Below are 21,517 nucleotides of genomic sequence, written 5' to 3' on the forward strand. Positions count from 1 at the left end.
TTATTCTATAGCCAAATTATTAAAAAACAGTATAAATAATAAAAACCCATTAAAACCAGTAAATTTAAAATCTAATCCAGTCCCGCGCAAATGAATAAGTGTGTTTTAAGCTCGCGACGAAAGGTTCGGAGGTCCGGAAGTTGACGAAGTCCTGGAGGGAGTTCGTTCCAGAGGGTGGGAGCCCCCACAGAGAAGGCCCTTACCCTGGGTGTCTCCAGACGGCACTACCTAGCTGACGGCACCCTGAGGAGTCCCTCTCTGTGAGAGCGCACGGGTCGGTGAGAGGTATTCGGTAGCAGTAGGCGGTCCCGTAAATAGCCCGGCCCTATGCCATGGAGCGTTTTAAAGATTGTCACCAACACCTTGAAGCGCACCCGGAAAGCCACAGGTAGCCAGTGCAGTCTGCGCAGGATAGGTGTCATGCGGGAGCCACGAGGGGCTCCTTCTATCACCCGCGCAGCCGCATTCTGGACTAACTGAAGCCTCCGGATGCCCCTCAAGGGGAGCCCCATGTAGAGAGCATTGCAGTAATCCAGACGAGACGTCATGAGGGCGTGAGTGACCGTGCATAAGGCATCCCGGTCTAGAAAGGGGCGCAACTGGCGCACCAGGCGAACCTGGTGGAAAGCTCTCCTGGAGACGGCCGTCAAATGGTCTTCAAAAGACAGCCGTTCATCCAGGAGAACGCCCAGGTTGTGCACCCTCTCCATCGGGGCCAATGACTCGCCCCCAACAGTCAGCCGAGGACTCAGCTGACTGTACCGGGATGCCGGCATCCACAGCCACTCTGTCTTGGAAGGATTGAGCTTGAGCCTGTTTCTCCCCATCCAGACCCGTACGGCTTCCAAACACCGGGACAGCACTTCGATAGCTTCATTGGGGTGGCCCGGTGTGGAAAAGTACAGCTGGGTGTCATCAGCGTACAGCTGGTACCTCACACCGAAGCCACTGATGATCTCACCCAGCGGCTTCATATAGATGTTGAACAGAAGGGGCGAGAGAATCGACCCCTGCGGCACCCCACAAGTGAGGCGCCTCGGGGCCGACCTCTGCCCCCCTGTCAACACCGTCTGCGGCCGGTCGGGGGGATAGGGGGGGGACCACCGATAAACGGTGCCTCCCACTCCCAATCCCTCCCACCCGCGCAGCAGGGTACCATGGTCGATGGTATCGAAAGCCGCTGAGAGGTCTAATAGGACCAGGGCAGAGGAACAACCCCTATCCCTGGCCCTCCAGAGATCATCCACCAACGCGACCAAAGCCGTCTCCGTGCTGTAGCCGGGCCGGAAACCGGACTGGAACGGGTCTAGATAGACAGTTTCATCCAGGTGCAGGGGAAACTGATATGCCACCATACTCTCTACAACCTTCGCCGCGAAGCGAAGGTTGGAGACCGGACGATAATTACCTAAGACAGCGGGTCAGGAGGCTTCTTGAGGAGGGCCTCACCACCGCCTCTTTCAAGGCGGCGGAAAGACTCCTCCAACAAGGAAGCACTGTAATCGCCTGAGCCAGCCTCGTGTCACCTCCTGAGTGGCCAGCACCAGCAAGGAGGGGCACGGGTCCAGTAAACACGTGGTGGCATTCAGCCTACCCAACAACCTGTCCATGTCCTCGGGAGCCACAGGGTCAAACTCATCCCAGATAATATCACCAAGACCACCCTCAGACGCCTCATCTGAATCGCCGCAATTTTGGTCTAGACCGTCTCGAAGCTGAACGATTTTATCATATAGATAACCGTTAAACTCCTCAGCACGTCCCTGCAACGGGTCATCCCGCTCCCCCTGGTGAAGGAGGGAATGGGTCACCCGAAACAGGGCGGCTGGGCGGTTATCTGCCGACGCAATGAGGGAGGAGGCGTAGCAACGCCTCGCTTCCCTCAGTGCCACTAGGTAGGTCCTAGTATAGGACCTAACTAGTGTCCGATCAGCCTCTAAATGGCTAGACCTCCAGGAGCTCTCTAGGCATCTTCTCCGGCGTTTCATCCCCCTCAGCTCCTCGGAGAACCAAGGAGCCGGTTGGGATCTGCGCCAGGTCAGAGGCCGCAGAGGCACAACACGGTCTAAAGCCCCAGCCGCAGCCCGTTGCCAGGCTGCGGCTAGTTCCTCTGCCATGCCGTGAGCCAGACCCTCAGGAAGTGGCCCAAGCTCCGTCCGGAACCTCTCCAGGTCCATCAGGCGTCTGGGACGGAACCAACGTTGTGGTTCCGTCTCCCTGCGGTGTTGAGTGGCGGTCAGAAAGTCCAGGCGAAGGAGAGAGTGATCTGACCATGACAAAGGTTCTGTGACTACATCTCTCAAATCCAGATCCTTCAACCACTGACCAGAGATAAAAATGAGATCCAGTGTGCCACCCCCGATGTGAGTGGGGCCATCCACTACTTGAGTCAGGTCCAAGGCCGTCATGGAAGCCATGAATTCCCGAGCCACTGGGGATGACAAGCCGGCAGATGGCAAGTTAAAGTTCCCCATGACTAAAAGTCTGGGGGTCTCCACTGCCACCCCGGCAAGCACCTCCAGGAGCTCGGGCAGGGCAGCTGTCACGCAGCAAGGAGCCAGGTACGTGACCAGCAAGCCCATCTGACACCTATGACCCCATCTCACAAAGAGGGATTCACACCCGGCAATCTGAGGTACAGTGGTCTCCCTCGGCTCTAGACTCTCTTTAATAACAACCGCCACCCCCCCACCCCTACCCTGGGCCCTCGGCTGATGGAATGCACGGAAACCTTTGCCTTTGTGTCACACCCCGGGTCATCACGAAACATCTCTTCCCTGCTTTCGCCATAGTTAATAACACTGCTTGTTGCAATGATGAAATATTAAAAAGAAAAGAATATTCTTTAAAATTATTGGTTTGTTTTTTTCTTCTGGCAGAGCGCTGCCTATATCTGAGAGTCAGTACCTGGATCTTTCTGAATCCTATTCTCACTTTCTTGAATTTATTCAGTTCCCCAGGGCAATCTGTGGCAGCAACCTTCTCCTAGAGAGCCATGCAAAACTAAGATTTGCCTAATGCATTTGGAAATATTTTCTGTTTTCAAAACATGCCTCCCTTGTGATGTGAATGGAGGCATTGTTTTGCAAAAGAAACCCAAAACCTTGTTATCTGCTGCTTAGCTGCCACTACAGCACATATTATAATTCCTGCATAAGAGAACCACCATAAATTAACTTTGTTTTTCTGCTGTACACTTCAATGTTGTCATTGTTGTTTTTTTCCCCCTCTTGGAAATAGCAAGCTTAGTACGCCAGTCACACGCTCATAAACATCTAATGAGGTGGGACCTATGACAGCTTGGAGTGAAAGAATACATTGTAAAAGTTGTAATGAACACATTCACAAGACCAAAGCCAAAATTTTGACAGGTTCTCCTGTTGCGCTCCCCGAAGGGCAAAATATGTTGTGACTTTCTGACTTTTATTTTATTTTATTTTATTTTATTATTTTATTTTATTTTATGTCACAACAGTATCTATAAGCATAAGCATGAAACAATTATACAACATATAAGCGTATATATAACGAAAGGAAACAATAGGACAGGAACGCTAGGCACTTTTGTGCACTTATACACGCCCCTTATAGTCGTCTCAGGAATGGGGTGAGGTCAATGGTAGACAGTTTTTGGTTAAAGCTTTTGGGAGTTTGAGAAGAGACCACAGAGTCAGGTAGTGAGTTCCAAGTGTTAACAACCCTGTTACAAAAGTCATATTTTCTGCAATCAAGATTGAAGTGGTTAACATTAAGTTAACCTATTAAGGTTAAGTTAACTTAATGTTAACCTAGATTAAAATTAAGTTAATCTATTTTTTGCTCTTGTATTATTGCGATTGAAGCTGAAGTAGTCTTTAACAGGAAGGACATTGCAATAGATGGTTCTGTGTGTTAAACACAGATCTTGTCGGAGTCAAGACTTCTTCTGGCTGAGACTTATTTTTGGTTGCTTTCAGGGATAAAAAGCAGTTCCTGTGTTGAATGTCACCATGTTTGCGGGAGACAACCATGTTTTTGTTTCTTGCCTAATTCATTCCTGGTAACTCAATTTCTCTGTTTGGCTTTTTAGTAGGGAGAGCCAACACGTCGATCAGAAGAAGGGTGGAGGATGGAATCTTTGACTATCTCCCACAGTTTCTAACCTGCAACCCTCTGTCTTTGATTCTAAGGCCGAGGCTTAGTTTGACTCCTGCTTCCAGGAGCTCATTTATGTCATCAAAGCTGCACTGGGCTTTGGGTAAGGATATTTAATTCTAAATACCCAGTTTACAAAAATCAATCCGTGTCAGATTTATTTTGCATGGGAGAAAATACATGTTGATGTGACTGCATTATTTCCTGCTCTTGAAATAAATGTGTGTCTGTATGCATGCACACACACACACACACACACACGTGTGTATATATGTGTGTGTGTGTGTGTGTGTGTGTGTGTATACATAGCATATACATATGCCCCATATGTATGTGTGTATGTATCTATGTTTGTATATATATATATATATATGTATATGTGGAAATATGTATGTATATATGTATATGTGTGTGTGTGTGTGTGTGTGTGTGTGTGTGTGTGTGTGCATGCATGCATGTGTGTGTGTGTGTGTGTGTATATGCCCTATGTGTGTGTGTGTGTGTGTGTGTGTGTGTGGCTCAGTGGCTAAGATACTGAGCTTGTCGATCGAAAGGTTGGCAGTTCAGCGGTTTGAATCCCTAGTGCCACATAACGGGACTGTTACTTGCCCCAGCTTCTGCCAACCTAGCAGTTTGAAAGCACGTAAAAAATGCAATTAGAAAAATAGGGACCACCTTGGTGAGAAGGTAACAGCGTTCTGTGCGCCTTTGGCATTGAGTCATGCCAGCCACATGACCACGGAGACGTCTTCGGACAGTGCTGGCTCTTCGGCTTTGAAACGGAGATGAGCATACATATATGTGTGTGTGTGTGTGTGTGTGTGTGTGTGTGTGTGTGTGTGTGTGTATTTTCTCCTAGAAATACGAAGCTGTAAGCACCTAGCCTGATGATGACGAATGGGATTTCATCGAAACGTCGCCAAGATACTTCCAATTTTACGCGGGAGAAAACCCGAATAACCAAAGTCCTACATGCAAACACCCGCGAAAACCTCAGAAAACAAATATCTATATATGTATACACACACACACAGAGAGAGGAACATGCATATTTATATGTATATATATATATATAACAAACAGTGTTAGATAAAATAAAAAAATGAAGACACACATTCTCCAATATTTTACACAGAAAAATAAATAAATAAAGGCTTTTCTGAGATCAGCAAAGCTTTAATGAATGCTTTTAGTCCTTTCTTCCTTCCCTCCTTCCCTCCCTCTCTTTTTTCCTTCCTCCCTCCTTCCCTCCTTCCCTTTTTTCCTTCCTTCCCTATCTCCCTCCCTCCTTCCATTCTTTCTTCCCTCCCCCCTTTTTTCCCTCCCTTCCTGAAGAGAAGAGAAGAGAAGATTTGAGTTGGAAGGGACCCTGGGGTTCTTCTAGTCTCTTCCTTCCTTCTCTCCCTCCCCTCCCCTCCCTTCTCTTTCTTTTCCTTTCCTTCTCTTCTTCCTCTAGTCCCTATTCTGTTAGACTTCTCAGCAGCGATGATGGTATGTTTTTGGACCATCAGGAGTGCTGTACTCTTTCCTAATCACTTTAATGAGGGAGAAAGGCTGAGAATAGGATGTCTCAGGACATGGCCATCTCCGTTATTCTTTTGAACATCCATACAAAGCCATCTGTCAGTTTTGGGTGAGGCATCATCAGTATGCTGGGGATACCTGGTTATGCATATTTATCCCAGCCAAGTGAAAGACTGGGCGAGAAGGGGAAGAACAAACAAAGACTGAATCCCAGCAAGATGGAGTTATGTTCATGTAAGGTAAAGGTAAAGGTTCCCCTCGCACATACATGCTAGTCGTTCCTGACTCTAGGGGGTGGTGCTCATTTCCATTTCAAAGTCGAAGAGCCAGCGCTGTCCGAAGACGTCTCCGTGGTCATGTGGCCGGCATGACTCAACGGCAGAGGCGCACGGAACGCTGTTACCTTCCCACCAAGGTGGTCCCTATTTTTTCTACTTGCATTTTTACGTGCTTTTGAAACTGCTAGTTTGGCAGAAGCTGGGACAAGTAACGGGAGCTCACCCCGCTACACGGCAGCACTAGGGATTCAAACCGCTGAACTGCCAACCTTTCGATCGACAAGCTCAACGTCCTAGCCCCTGAGCCACCACGTCCCCTGTTCATGTAGAGGCATTCAAATACCAAGCACAGGTAGTCCTTGAGTTACGACCACAATTGAGCCCAAATCTTTTGTGGCTAAGGGAGACATTTGTTAAGTGTGTTTTGCCCCATTTTATGACTTTTCTTTCCACATTTCTTAACTGAATCACTGCAGGTGTTAAATTAGTAACATGGTCGGGTTTTTTTTTAATTATTATTTTTATTTGCATTTATATCCCACCCTTCTTCGAAGACTCAGGGCGGCTTACATTATGTTAGCAATAGTCTTCATTCTATTTGTATATTACATACAAAGTCAACTTATTGGCCCCAACAATCTGGGTCCTCATTTTACCTACCTTATAAAGGATGGAAGGCTGAGTCAACCTTGGGCCTGGTGGGACTAGAACCTGCAGTAATTGCAGGCAGCTGCTGTTAATAACAGACTGCATTAGCAGTCTGAGCCACAGAGGCCCTAAGAGGTCGTTAAGTGAATCTCATTTCCCCCCATTGACTTTGCTTGTCAGAGGGTCACTGCAACTGTCATAAGTCCATGCCGGTTAGGCAAGTGTTAGAATTTTCTTCACGTGACCATGGGGATGCTGCAATGGTCATAAGGGTGAACAATGGTCATAAGTCAAAAGAGTGCTGGTGATGTTTTTCCAAGGGATCTTTGGTGAGTATTGTCACGTTTAAGCTGAAAGTAGCACGAGGGTCTCCATCTTTTTTCTACTTGGTTTAGTAGTTATTGGGGTCTTCTTTGCAGAGTCAGAAAACAGGTGGCATTCAAATTAGATCGATCGATTGATTATGTGCCATCCAACCAGCAGCAACTTTTGGTGATCGTATAGATGGATTTTCTCCTTTCTTTAACTTGATCCTTCACCTCTTCCAATAATTGGATATACTTTAAAAACAAAAAAAAACCTGTTCCAGGAGATTTTGATTAGTCCTTTGGAAGTTAAATTTAAGACTTTGGAAATTGAAACTGAGTAGTAATTAAAATATTCTTCCAGACCTAGAAAAAGAAGAAAATTGTTTGTGTCTGGGAAGGGAGGATAAACATGAATACCAAACTTTACGTTGTGCCTCGTCCGCCCCCCCTCTCTGCAGCCGGGGCCTTCTCATCTCCTGTTATCTCAGCCAGGGACTGATAGTGCAGACGAACGGCCTGGTATGCCTCCAGCCCCCAGTCCTGGCACCATGCCCGGACAGACCGAGCAAATAAACCCCTCCTCCACAGCATGTGAGCCTGAGGAGCATGAAGCCAGTCACGAGCTGGAATTGCCGGCAGCTGGAGGGTGTCCAGATCCATGCTTCCGGAGAATGGAGAGGCGATGTCAGCAAAAGGAAGGGAAGGGCAGGCTTGGATAAGTGCTGAGTCACGGAGCCACACCCCATGGCCTATATAAAGGATCTGCTTTCTGGCATTCTTTGAGTCAGGCAAAGTCTAATCTGGATTGCTGAAGTCACACCTCGGACTCCTGCCTGGCCTGAGAACTCTGACAGAACTTTGGCAAAGCTGCAGAGGCTTTGTGGCCACGCTTGATACAGACTTCCCCGACCCGGCCGTCAGAGGAGGAGTGGGACACGACACTATTTCTTTCAGTCTGCAAAGGCATGTCCACGTGGTGTGACATTTCCTCTGTATTAAATTTAATATAAATGCAGCTACGGCATCACAACCTTAAGCCAACTTCCTGAAAGAAAGTTATCAACATAAATAAAGTTTATTATGTCTCTCTCAATTTCATTTGAGATGGGATTAGCAAGTAATCAGAGAGAAACTGATTTATGTTCTAAACTTTAATATTAATTGATTCCCAATTACCATTTTAGAAGACATGTCAGTGAATGTCTTTCCATTAGAAGACTGTAATTGTTTCCATTATTAATGATATGTTCCTGTGGCAGCTGAATAATCCACTAATTTATGTTTCCTGCTATGGTTCTAATTTCATTAATTTGATTAAACATTTACTATGTTTTACATCAAGCTCCCGTCTCCCCAAATGGATCTTGGTTCTAGGCCAACTGAATTGGCCTCTTTAATCTTCCATTTAATCTTGTTACTCTCAAACACAGGGATGGGTGCTCTTCACTCCCAATTGAAGGAAACCACGGCATTAAAAGCCAAATGCAACCCAACATGGCTCTTTGTGGCAGGCCTGAAGGCCCAATGCAAAAGATGGCTTTGGGGAGTGTCGTTAGGGGTGTTACTTGGAACCCTACATTTTCCAGATATGACTTGAAATACGAAGAGGGGTGAGACAGGGCTGTATCCTGCCTCTGCTGTTGGTTAATATCTACTCTGAATCAATTTTCAACGAAGCACTAGAAAACTTGGGCCTCTGGTGGCTCAGACTTCTAAGACAGTCTGTTATTAACACAGCTGCTTGCAATTACTGCAGGTTCAAATCCCACCAGGCCCAAGGTTGATTCAGCCTTCCATCCTTTATAAGGTAGGTAAAATGAGGATCCAGATTGTTGGGGGCAATAAGCTGACTTTGTATATAATATACAAATGGATGAAGACTATTGCTTGACATAGTGTAAGCCGCCCTGGCCTCAAAGCAAATGGTGTTTGGATCAACAATTTAAGATGCTGATGACACAGCTCTGCTTGTCAGTAAGCATGAAGACCTTCAGTTCCTCATCAATAGAGTCACAGAAATATCTGGAAAATACGGTTTGAAGCTTAACCCCTCAAACACCAAGAGCATGGTCATCAGCAAACAACCCATAAATTAACCACCGATAACTTCGGAAGGAATACCATTAGAAAAAGTTGAAAGGATCACATACCTTGGTTCTAATTTACATGAAAGCCGGATAGAGGAAGTTTAAACAGCATTCTTCAAAATGAAAAAGGTCTTCTGCAGTCACGACATAAGCCTAAGATTGAAAATCAGGCTTGTGTTGGTGTGTAGGTGTGCGTGTGTGAACAATATTTTCATATGGTGTATATATGCATACATATACAAACATATTTACATGTACACAGGGATGCAATTCTTCTTTTATTCAATCTTTTATTTTAAAAATATTTGATTTGTATCTGATCCTAGGGCTGCAATAAATCTGAATAATTCTGGAGGGCTTCCCTTTACCCAATGTAGCAGAGCTTCTCCTATAATGAGCTGCAGGCTGCAGCTATGCATTGCAATAGAAGATACTCTGTGGGATAGCAACTTACAGAATTTCAGTAAATATTCCCAGACTGTTGAAAGATCATTCACAAGAAAGATATATATTGGAATGGGGAAGGTGGATTGATTATGTTCAAAATAAATATCAGACTAGAAAGTATCAAATAGCTTATGAATGAATAGAAAGTAATAATTGTATCTATATACATTTTTCTTTTGTGTATGGGAAAAGGCAGTTATGGTTCTATGGGAGGGATCGGAGTTTATGAATAGTTAGCATAATTTAGCTTATGATTGTTAGATGTTATACCCTGTATTTTGCTCTGGGAAGTCCGGGAGGAGGGAAGGGGGGGAGGGGAGGGGGGGGCGAAGGGAGGAGGAGGGGATGTATTTGTTAAAAATTTTTGTAAAACTTTTTAATAAAAAAAAATATTTGATTTGTATCTGGTCCTAGGGCTGCAATAAATCTGAATAATTCTGGAGGGCTTCCCTTTACCTAATGTAGCAGAGCTTCTCCTATAATGAGCTGCAGGCTGCAGCTAAGCATTGCAATAGAAGATACTCTGTGGGATAACAACATACAGAATTTCAGTAAATATTCCCAGACTGTTTCAAGATACTTAAAACTGAAGCTAGGATCTTGACTAACAGATCAAGATTGATGTGTATCAATCCTCATCATACTTTATTCCCCTTCTCTGTGAGAATTCTTAGCTGTGCTTTCAAAGTGACAGAATTCCTAGGAAATGATTTGAAAATGAAGAACATCTTAAAGTGGACAACATTTTGCAATCAGGGCTTGCTAATGGAGCCATCGAGTATGAACTTTGGAGTCAAATGATATGTATTGAACATTTGTAGCTCAGGATTGAGCTGTGAGGATCCTTGGAACGAACTTCCCCCTGGACTTCGACAACTTCCTGACCTTCGGACCTTTTGCCACGAGCTTAAGACGTACTTATTTTTCCGCGCGGGACTGGCATAGAATTTTTAGATGTTTTATGGGTTTTAATTTTTAATTAGTTTTTTGGGATTTTAAATGTATTTTAAATTTGGGCCAAATTTAAATAAGTTTTTTAGCTATTGTTTTATTTGTATTGTGTGTATTTGATTGTTGTTTTTATATGGCTGTTCACTGCCCTGAGTCCTTCGGGAGAAGGGCGGTATACAAATTAAAATATTATTATTATTATTATTATTATTATTATTATTATTATTATTATTATTATTATTATTATTATTATTATTATTATTATTATTATTATTATTATTATTATTATTATTATTATTATTATTATTATTATTATTATTGTTATTGTTGTTGTTGTTGTTGTTGTTATTGTTGTTATTGTTATTATTGTTATTATTATTATTACTCTCTGAGCTTGGATGTTGCCTTGCAGACGTTCCATTACCAAACTAGGTAACATCATCAGTGTATGAATGATGTTGCCTAGTTTGGTAAAGAAACATCTACAAGAAAAAAAAAGGCTGTAGAGATGCTCAGTCAGCCAAAGGGACAACCATGATCTGGATGACTGAGAATCTCTACAGAAATTTAGCTATACAATTTGGGATGAACACCCTTTGACTGGTGTGGGAGTAGGAATGGATTTCTAGAGGGAAAAAAAAATTGAAGACAACAGGAACCATTAAGCACCACTCAGGTGACCCTGAGGACACAGATAAACCTCCAAGGGCTTCAATGACCCTCTAAAACAGTGGTTCTCAACCTTTATAGTGCTGCGACCCCTCTAATACAATTCCCCACGATGTGGCGACCCCCAACCGTAAAATTATTTTCGTTTTGAATTTATCGCGCCTGAAGCCGTATTGGCTAGCGATCTGAACTGCCTGCGATTGCCTTGAGGACGAAGGCATTAAAGCACAGACTCCTCCCCTATTAAGTTTATCGCGCCTGAAGCCAGATTAGGCTAGCGATTGGGAGTGATTGCAGCTGGCTTGAGAGGGAGACGTCAGAGCAAAGATTTCTCTCTCTTTTAATTCATCGTGCCTGAAGCCGAATTCGGCTAGCAATTTGAAGAGCCTGCAGCTGGATTGTGGAGTCAACCACTGGAGCGCGATTCTTCGACTCGCAAGTATACGTCCCATATTTCCGATGGTCTTAGGCGACCCCTGGCAAATCGTCATTCGACCCCCAACGGGGTCGCAACCCACAGGTTGAGAACCGTTGCTCTAAAAGGGGTGAAAATGACCAGCTGTCTGCAAGGAATATAATTCCTTCCATTCCCCACCGTCCAGCCAGAGCTGAAGAAGCTTCTCGGATGAGAAGCGAAACGTCTTCAAAAGAAAAAAAAAAACAAGGAAGTCCAGTCACCTCCTGAAAAAGCACCTTTGGATCTGCAAGAAAACCACCAAGTTGAGTAAATGATACGTTGCCAATTCAAAGAAAAGCAAATAATTATAATTGTGGCTCCATGGGCAAATATCACGTTAATGATAGGATGTTTCCAATATTAAACTGTAGGAAATTAGCACCCACCCCTCTCCTAGGAAAATGAAATGTTTTAGGAAATATTAAAAGGGCAGAATATTTCCCCTAAAAGGGAGGCAGAAACTAACCACCACCACCCACTTTGTCAATGGGCCATTAAGGCCTGAGCCACTCTATTCTACATAACGAAGATCTACCTCTTTCAGGCAGAGCCATAATAGGAATCCCAAAGTCCTTTCATTACATCATCACCCATCAAGAATCAACTAAACTTGGCACTCAAAAACACAACCTACGAAGTTACCCCTGCATGGGAGTCTGACAGCCAATCAGAATACAAGCTCAAATTCAAAAGCCCAGCTCAAAAACTCAGGCACTCTCAGCATCTCAGTCCCTTTTTTTAATCTTCACCCAAAATCTTCAAGGCCTGTGATCCTGTCCACCATTAAAACCATCTTTCCAAGCAGCCACCATGTTTCCAGTGTCTTTTTCCTCACTTGGAACTGAACCCAGAAGGACATTTCTTCTAACAAAACACAAGTAGGAAAGTGTGAAAGCCAATCAGAGGAAGGCTTCATAGCACAGATTTTTTTTCCTCAGAGATGGGATGTTTGAGGGAAGAGCAGCTTCTGTCTAACAGCCTGAAAAGTTGTGGTTTGATTGAACTCTGTGTCAAAAGGCAGTGTCGTGTCCCCCTCCCCCTCCGACGACCGGGTCTAGAAAGTCCGTATCAAGCGTGGCTACGAAGCCTCTGCAGCTTTGCCAAATTCCTTTCAGATTTCTCAGGGCAGACAGGAATCCAAGTTGTGACTTCAGCAAACTAAAGGAGACTTTGCTTGACTCAAAGTTGCTTGACTCAAGCTGATCCTTCATATAGACTGTGGGGTGTGGCTCCATGACTCAGCACTTATCCAGGCCTGCCCCTCCCTTCCTTCTGCTGACGTCGCCTCTCAGATCTCCGGAAGCGGGGATCCGTCTACTGTGAATTCTCTTCCTCTGGATCTGCTGCCGGTAATTCCAGCACGTGGCTGGCTCCCTGCTCACACGCTGTAGGAGTGAGGTTTGTTTGTTCATTCCTGACATTCGGTCCAGGCATGGGGCCAGGCTGGGGGCTGGAGGCATGCCAAGCCATTCCTCTTCATTATCAGACTCTGAATCTGATAGCAGGCCCAGGAGGCGACAGGAAAGGCCCGGCTGAGGAGAGGAGGGAGGATGAGGCACAACAGGCAGGCCAGCCGGCCGGCCCTTTCTTTCAGTCTGAAATTTGAAAATATGACATATGTAAGGCACAGTCTTTTCTGGACTGGATGTAGTTGGGGAACTGGACAGAGACATGGGAACTCATGGGCTGAAATAAAATTAGTTTGACTTCCACCATAAGACATTTGTTGGGAAAGGGTGACATGGTTATCTCTTGTAAAACCTGAATCAATGTAGACATTTTCAAACCTCCTATTGTTGTGACCCAGGCCCAGGTAGGTAGTAATAAACTCAGTCAGTTTAAAAACAAACAAACTTTATTAAAACAGCTGAGAATTAACTCATTCTCGGCGTAGTCCAAACTAAATCAAAGCAAATTCTTCCTAACACAATTCCTCAGTCTTATCACAAACCTTTGTCCTCTTTGGCACCCTGCCAAAGGCTTTTCTTGGTAAAGCCCCATGAAATTCAGAAACGAGATGCCAGCTAGAAACAAATGTAGCAATGTTGCTTTCCTACAAAGAGCTCAAGAGCTGTTGCTGGTTTTTTAAGCCTTATGGGAGGGGCCAATCATCTCTTGGCCCTACTCCTGAGTCGTCCTCTTTGCTTTAGCTGCTCTTGCCTTCTGGCAGCTCTTCTCATGCGTGCATTAGGAACAGGCTCCTCCTGTTCCTCTGTTTCACTACTGTCAGCCTCTGGAGGCTCCGGAATCCACACATCACTCCCCAGTGACCCTGGTCCCATCTCTGCCTCTGACTCAGAGCCCTCATCTGGGCCTTCCCCAGCCTGCAGGACTGGCCCATGTTCTTCCTCAGCCTCATCGCTCTCCAACTCCTCTGCCATCTCCACAGGCTGCTGGCGGACCACAACAGGCAGGCCCTTTCTTTCCGTCTGAAATGTGAAAATACGACATTTGTAAGGCACAGCCTTTCCCGGACTGGAAGTACTTGGGAAACTGGACAGAGACACGGAAACCCATGAGCTGAAATAAAATTGGTTTGGCTTCCACAAGACATTTGTTGGGAAAGACTGACATGGTTATCTCCTTGTAAAACATGAATCAGTGTAGACATTTTCAAACCTCCTATCTTGTTAAATGGAGATCAGGCCTTCCCGGTCTTGCCTAAATGCTGTAAAGCAAAGTTCCCAGCGTATCAAATCTGGGGAAGCCCATTGAGATACACTTCTAGATCTAATACACTCTTCTTATATTAAAGGCAGTCTAAAACTATCCAATTGTGTTGCACAGTTGGCAGACAGCCCAGATGTTCCGCCTGCATTTTCTGCTGCTTATCTAGGCTTGCAAAGGCTTCCAGACTACCACCTACTCACTAACCACAGACTCTCCCCGAGACCATTTATCCATTGAAATATTGTTTAACGTGGAAATTGCGGCTGATGCAAAAAGGTAAAATTAAGGAAACCCCCTGAGCAGTTTGCCTTGTCACGCTTCCAAGACGTTAACGCTATCTAAAAACAGTTCACGGGTAGACATTTCTTAAGCTTTCGCTTCCCCAGCTCTGACAGTAAAAAAATACACCAACTAATTAAATAACATTTGTTACTCTTTTCTTGATAAGCCTGACTCTGTTTCTGGAAGCATTCGGTGCTTCGCTGCAAACTGAAATGGATTATTATTATTTTTTTGCTGCTGCTGCTGGTGGTTGAAACTGTGGAATAAAATGACATTTTTCTTTCCATTAACCAAGCTTGAAAACCCTTGTAATTCCCTCTCCTCTTTCAGCCTCGTCTCTGATGTCACCCTGTCCTTGTGCTACAGTTCCACACTGTTAACAAAAAGAAACTCTTTGTGAGTGAAATAGGCAGTCTCTTAAATTGACGAATGAATGAATGAATGAATGAATGAATGAATGAATGAATGGTTTGCATACGATGAAGAAAAGCAAATCCAGCTGATTTATTTTGAGAAATCTGTCTTGCCTTGCCTTATCCTTCCAACAGTGCCATCTCCATGTGTGTGAGTTGAGGAATTGTCCTCATGCCCCCAACTTTCTACCGAAAATAGATACCATTGGTAGATGTAAAAACAAAATCAAACTAGTTAATCAGGCTCTCGGTAACTTTCCCGGCCATAGCAAGAAGTAGCTGGGGTTCATCTTCTAGGATATACAGTACACTATATTTTACCAATCTAGCTCATTATTGATGGTCTCAGTAATACTAGTCAACACCAGCCTTTATGAGATCAATCAAGGTTAGATGGGTGTTGCCCAGGAGTGAAATGCTACTGGATCGGACTGGATCAGGCGAGTAGGTGTCCAATGCGCATGTCCAAGATGGCGTCGCGCCGCTGACTGAGAGATGCGGCGGCGAGCCTCCTGGACGTTTCTGGATGAGGGGGGACCCTTTTGAGACCTTGGGTCCCCCCGCCCGGGTGGATGAGTGTCTCCTCAGCCCGGGGGTGTTGAGGTGGGTTTGGGGCGGCCCGGGGCGGCCCGGGGCGGTCTCCCATCGCGGCGGCGGCGGCGTTCCATTTCCGGCGCTGGCGCCGGCGGCCTGATCCGGCCTTGTCCGGCCTGGTCCGGCCTCGCCCGGTCCGGCCCGGCCCGGCCTGGTCCGGCGGCTTGGCAGCCGGAGGAGTGATGCCGGCGTTGACGGCGTTGTGGCCGGCGGCGGCGGCGTTGTGGCCGGCGGCGGCGGCGGCGGCGGCAGGCAGCAGGCCTTTTAGGCCGGCTTGGGGGACCCTTGGAGATCTTGGGTCCCCCGCCGGGGCCTCGGGGAGCGTGACCAGAGTGTTCTCTGGTGGCGTTTTCTCCGGTGGCGCCTCTTTCCGACGGCGGCGGCGGCCTGGCCTGGCGGGGGCCTGGCCTGGCCTGGCGGGGGCCTGGCCTGGCGGTGGCCTGGCCTGGTTCGGTGGCCGGCGGCGGCGTTGGCGGCGTTGGCGGCTCGAGCCAGGGGGTGGGGACCCTGTGGAGATCTTGGGTCCCCCCCCACTTTGGGTGAGAACGCCCCCCAGCCTGGAGAGTAAGGAGGATTCTGGACGGCCTCGTCGGGGGGCCAACTAGAGCGTTTCTGTTCCGGCGGTGCCCTGGCTTGGTTAGGTGGCGCCGGCGTTGACGGCCCTGACATTGGCCTTGACGGTGTTGACGGCCCTGACATCGGTCGTGGATGAAGATGACGCTCGGACGTTGGCAGTGGAGTTTCCCCCAGGTGGAGCCGAGATGGAGCCCATGGAGTCCGTGAAATTGGAGGACTCGCCCTTCCCTCCCCGACCACCCTTGGACTGTCCATAGAACATCATCGAGCCTCAGTTTGTTACCATCGGCAGCCAAATCGGGCTGCAATTTCCGAATTCGATGGACGGGGTGAGCCGTTGCGGTACTGAGTGATTGTATAAGGCGCTGACTATTCCATCTACAGCCCGAGACTGAGACTGAGACTGAGATGGATTTCCATCGACTTTTCCCACCCGGAGATATCCTGACCGACCAGGATGGGTCTGCTTGCCGTGTTTTTCATCATGCGGACATTTTCAGCGGCGGACCTTCTTGCCCTCACGAGATTCCCTCTCTCAGGGTCTGGCCTCACGTTATCGAGGGCCTATCTTGAGGACGGGTTTTGGAACCCGAGATGGCATGCCAAGAATAGGAGACTTAGGGATTTTAATTAATTGTTTTAACCGATTTTTAAGGGAGTTTTAATGGGACTTTACGGGAGGGTGGAAATCGACGGGCTTGGGTTGGTGGGGAGGAGGGTGGGTGGGGTGGGAGGTTAGGGCGGATGAGGGGTAGCCCGTCGGGAGGAAACCAGTTCCAGCGCATGCTCGTGGCGACTATCAAATGGGTTCGGAGGTTATGGGGGGAAGTGTGTTCCTTTGTGTGAGGGTGAGTCTATTTGCACGGTAAGTGGAGGGGCAGATATGGCGGAAGGGGATCGATCGACATAGGGGTCACGCGTTCGATGTCTGCGATCGCGTGCCCGATCCTGACTTCTCCCGTTCCCGGATGGTCAAGACCCTCAGAGCCTGGGCCTTCGCCTGATGTTATGCAACGCACGGTCCGTGGCCAATAGGCCCCCTAATACATGATCTGATACAGGGGTGCCACGGATATTATAGGCGTTACGGAGACCTGGTTGGGCACTGAAGGGGTGTGCCCTGGTCGAGATGTGCCCACCGGTTTCCGTGCATTCCATCAGCCGAGGCCCAGGGTAGGGGTGGAGGGGGCGGTTGCTATTAAAGAGAGTCTAGAGCCGAGGGAGACCACTGTACCTCAGATTGCCGGGTGAATCCTCTTGTGAGGTGGGGTCATAGATGTCAGATGGGCTTGCTGGTCGCGACCTGGCTCCTTGCTGCGTGACAGCTGCCCTGCCCGAGCTCCTGGAGGTGCTTGCCGGGGTAGTGGAGACCCCAGACTTTTAGTCATGGGGACTTTAACTTGCCATCTGCCGGCTCGTCATCGACAGTAGCTCGGGAGTTCCTGGCCTCCATGACGGCCTTGGACCTGACTCAAGTAGTGGATGGCCCCACTCACATCGGGGAGGCACACTGACCTGATTTTGTCTCTGGTCAGTGGTTGAGAGATCTGGACTTAAAGGAAATAGTCACTGAACCTTTGTCATGGTCAGATCACTCTCTTCTTCGCCTGGACTTTCTGACCGCTACCCAACACCGCAGGGAGACGGAACCATTACGGTGGTACCGTCCCAGGCGCCTGATGGACCCAGAGAGGTTTCGGACGGAGCTTGGGCCACTTCCTGAGGGTCTGGCTCACGGCACGGCAGAGGAACTAGCTGCAGCCTGGGAACGGGCTGCGCTGGGGCTTTAGACCGTGTCGTGCCTTTGCCTCTGACCCGGCGCAGATCCCAACCGGCTCCTTGGTTCTCCGAGGAGCTGAGGGGATGAAACGCCGGAGAAGACGCCTAGAGAGTTCCTGGAGGTCCAGACGTTCAGAGGCTGATCGGACACTAGTTAGATCCTATACCAGGACCTACCTAGTGGCACTGAGGGAAGCGAGGCGTTCCTACGCCTCCTCCCTCATTGCGTCGGCAGATAACCGCCCAGCTGCCCTGTTTCGGGTGACCCGCTCCCTCCTTCACCAGGGGGAGCGGGGTGACCCGGTGCGGGGACGGGCTGAGGGGGTTAACGGGTTTCTATACGATAAAATCGTTCAGCTTAGGGACGGTCTGGACCAAAATTGTGGCGATTCAGACGGGGTATCTGAGGGCGGTCTTGGTGATGTTGTGTGGGATGAGTTTGACCCTGTGACTCCCGAGGACATGGACAGGTTGCTGGGTAGATTGAATGCCACCACGTGTTTACTGGACCCGTGCCCCTCCTGGCTGGTGCTGGCCACTCAGGAGGTGACACGAGGCTGGCTCCAGGGGATTACGAGTGCTTCCTTGTTGGAGGGAGTCTTTCCGCCCCCTTGGAAGAGGCGGTGGGGAGGCCCCTCCTCAAGAAGCCTTCCTGACCCGCTGTTTTAGGTAATTATCGCGTCTCCAACCCGCTCATGCGAAGGTTGTAGAGAGTATGGTGGCATATCAGTTTCCCCTGCACCTGGAGGAAACTGTCTATCTGGACCCGTTCCAGTCCGGCTTCCGACCCGGTTACAGCACTGAGACGGCTTTGGTCGCGTTGGTGGATGATCTCTGGAGGGCCAGGGATAGGGGTTATTCCTCTGCCCTGGTCCTATTAGACCTCTCAGCGGCTTTTGATACCATCGACCATGGTATCCTGCTGCGCCGGTTGGAGGGGTTGGGAGTGGGAGGCACCGGTTATCGGTGGTTCTCCTCCTATCTCTCGACCGGCCGCAGCGGGGGTTGCCGGGGGGGCAGAGGCCGACCCCGCGGCGCCCCCCTTGTGGGGTGCCGCAGGGGTCGATTCTCTCGCCCCTTCTGTTCAACATCTATATGAAGCCGCTGGGTGAGATCATCAGTGGCTTCGGTGTGAGGTACCAGCTGTACGCTGATGACACCCAGCTGTACTTTTCCACACCGGCCACCCCAATGAAGCTATCAAGTGCTGTCCCGGTGTCTGGAAGCCGACGGGTCTGGATGGGGAGAAACAGGCTCAAGCTCAATCCTCCAAGACGGAGTGGCTGTGGATGCCGGCATCCCGCACAGTCAGCTGAGTCCGCGGCTGACTGTCGGGAGCGAGTCATTGGCCCCGATGGAAAGGGTGCGTAATTTGGGCGTTCTCCTGGATGCACGGCTGTCTTTTGAAGATCATTTGACGGCCGCTCCAGGAGAGCTTTCCACCAGGTCCGCCTGGTGCGCCAGTTGCGCCTTTCTAGACCGGGATGCCTTGTGCACAGTCACTCACGCCCTTGTGACGTCGTCTGGACTACTGCAATGCTCTCTACATGGGGCTCCCTTGAAGGGCATCCGGAGGCTGCAGTTGGTCCAGAATGCAGCTGCTGGTGATAGAGGAGCCCTCGTGGCTCCCGAGTGACACCTATCCTGCGCAGGCTGCACTGGCTACCTGTGGCCTTCCGGGTGCGCTTCAAGGTGTTGGTGAACGTCTTTAAAGCGCTCCATGGCATAGGGCCGGGTTACTTACGGGACCGCCTGCTGCTACTGAATACCTCTCACCGACCCGTGCGCTCTCACAGAGAGGGACTCCTCAGGGTGCCGTCGGCGCGACAGTGTCGTCTGGCGACACCCAGGGGAAGGGCCTTCTCTGTGGGGGCTCCCGCCCTCTGGAACGAGCTCCCCCCAGGACTTCGTCAACTTCCGGACCTCCGAACCTTTCGCCGCGAGCTCAAAACTTACTTATTTATCTGCGCTGGACTGGGTTAGTTTTTTAAGTTATGGGTTTTTAATGGTGATTTTATAGCTTAGGGTTTTATATCGGTCGTTTGACCGTTTTTAGTTTTAAATTGGCTGGTTAAATATTTCATTTTAAATGTATTTTAAATTTATTGTGTACCTATGTGTTTTAATAAGGCTGTACACCGCCCTGAGTCCTTCGGGAGAAGGGCGGTCTAGAAATCTAATAAATAAATAAATAAATAAATAAATAGGTAGCGGAGATTGGTTCTGGTTTGCCGATCTGGTAGCAATTGCTGGTTGGCCACCCACCCCCCCCGAACCAGTCCACGGCCTGCAGTCCAGCCTTTGAATGCAGCTCACCACCTGCTCACCCTTCAGTCAGGGGCCGGGGCCCATTCCCCAAGGCCCCGGAGCTGCCACTTGCCCCAACCAGGTCAGGGAATGCACCCACTCGCTGCCTGCTCGCCACCCATTCGCCCTTCGCCTTTGGTCAGGGCTCAGGGATACCTCATTCCCCTGAGATCCTGGAGTCACTCCCTGCTCGCCGCCTGCCTCAACTGGGTCAGGGAATGCACCATTCCCCGACACCAGCCTTGTCCCGGAGCCGCCGCCCGCTCTTCCTTCGCCATGCAGCATATACTTACTTTCTTCCAGCAGCTGGCTGCCAGGAAAGGCAAATGTCCAAAAGTTACTGGAGTCCCTCTCCTTGAATATGCCACTGCCATTGCTGCTTCTTCCATGCACCGGCTGCGCAAGCGCACACCGTTTATTTCATTTATTTATCAGCGGCAGGTTGGGTGTGCGCTTGCGCAGCCGGCACATAGAACAAGGCGGCATATTCAAGGAGAGCAACTCTGGTAACTTTTGGATGCTTGCCTTTCCTGGCAGCCAGCCGCTGGAGAAAAGTAAGTATATGCCGTGTGGCGAAGGAAGAGCAGGCGGCGGCTCCGGGACAATTCCCCAACCCGGTTGAGGGCGGCGAGCAGGGGGCGACTCCAGGGCCTCAGGGAATGGGGTGTCCCTGGGCCCCAGCCCGTGACCAAAGGCGAAGGGCAAGCAGGTGGCGAGCAGGTGGTGAGTGGGCGGCAGCTTCGGAGAAAGGCCAGAGTTGGGGAATGGTGCATTCCCCGACTCCATTGAGGCAGGTAGCGGCTCTGGGGCCTAGAGGAATGGTGCATCCCTGGGCCCCGGGCCCCAACCCAAGGTGAAGGGAGAACAGGTGGCGAGTGGGTGGCAAGTGGGCAGAGAGGCTGCAGCTGCAGGCATCTCGCAAAAAGGGAAAAGGCAGAATAGAAATTATTTTTTTCCCTACTGGGTTCTGTGGGCATGGCTTGGTGGTGGGGTTGTGACTGAGTGGACATGGCTGTAAGTGACATTGAGTTGGCCACGCCCACTCAGTCACAGGATACACCCACCCACCAAGCCACACCCACAGAACAGGTAGCAAAAAAAAAATAGATTTCACCCCTGGTGTTGCCACTTCAGGGAAAATAATATTCTTCTTTAAGAGTTATTCTGCTCATCAGAAATGTTCTACCATTTATTTGTAGACAAATTCCCCCAATGTCATGTCAACAATTTCAATTTTATATGTGAAGGACAAGAATTTACCTGCAGTCACATGATCTTCTGAATTGGTATATGTAGACCCATAGAGTTTGTTTGTTTGTTTGTTTGTTTGTATCAACAATTACAAGAAAACAAGTAATAGAGTAGACACAGACATGGACACATGAAAAAATTT

This window comes from Ahaetulla prasina, chromosome 5 (genome assembly GCF_028640845.1).
Source record: "Ahaetulla prasina isolate Xishuangbanna chromosome 5, ASM2864084v1, whole genome shotgun sequence".
NCBI lineage: Eukaryota > Metazoa > Chordata > Lepidosauria > Squamata > Colubridae > Ahaetulla > Ahaetulla prasina.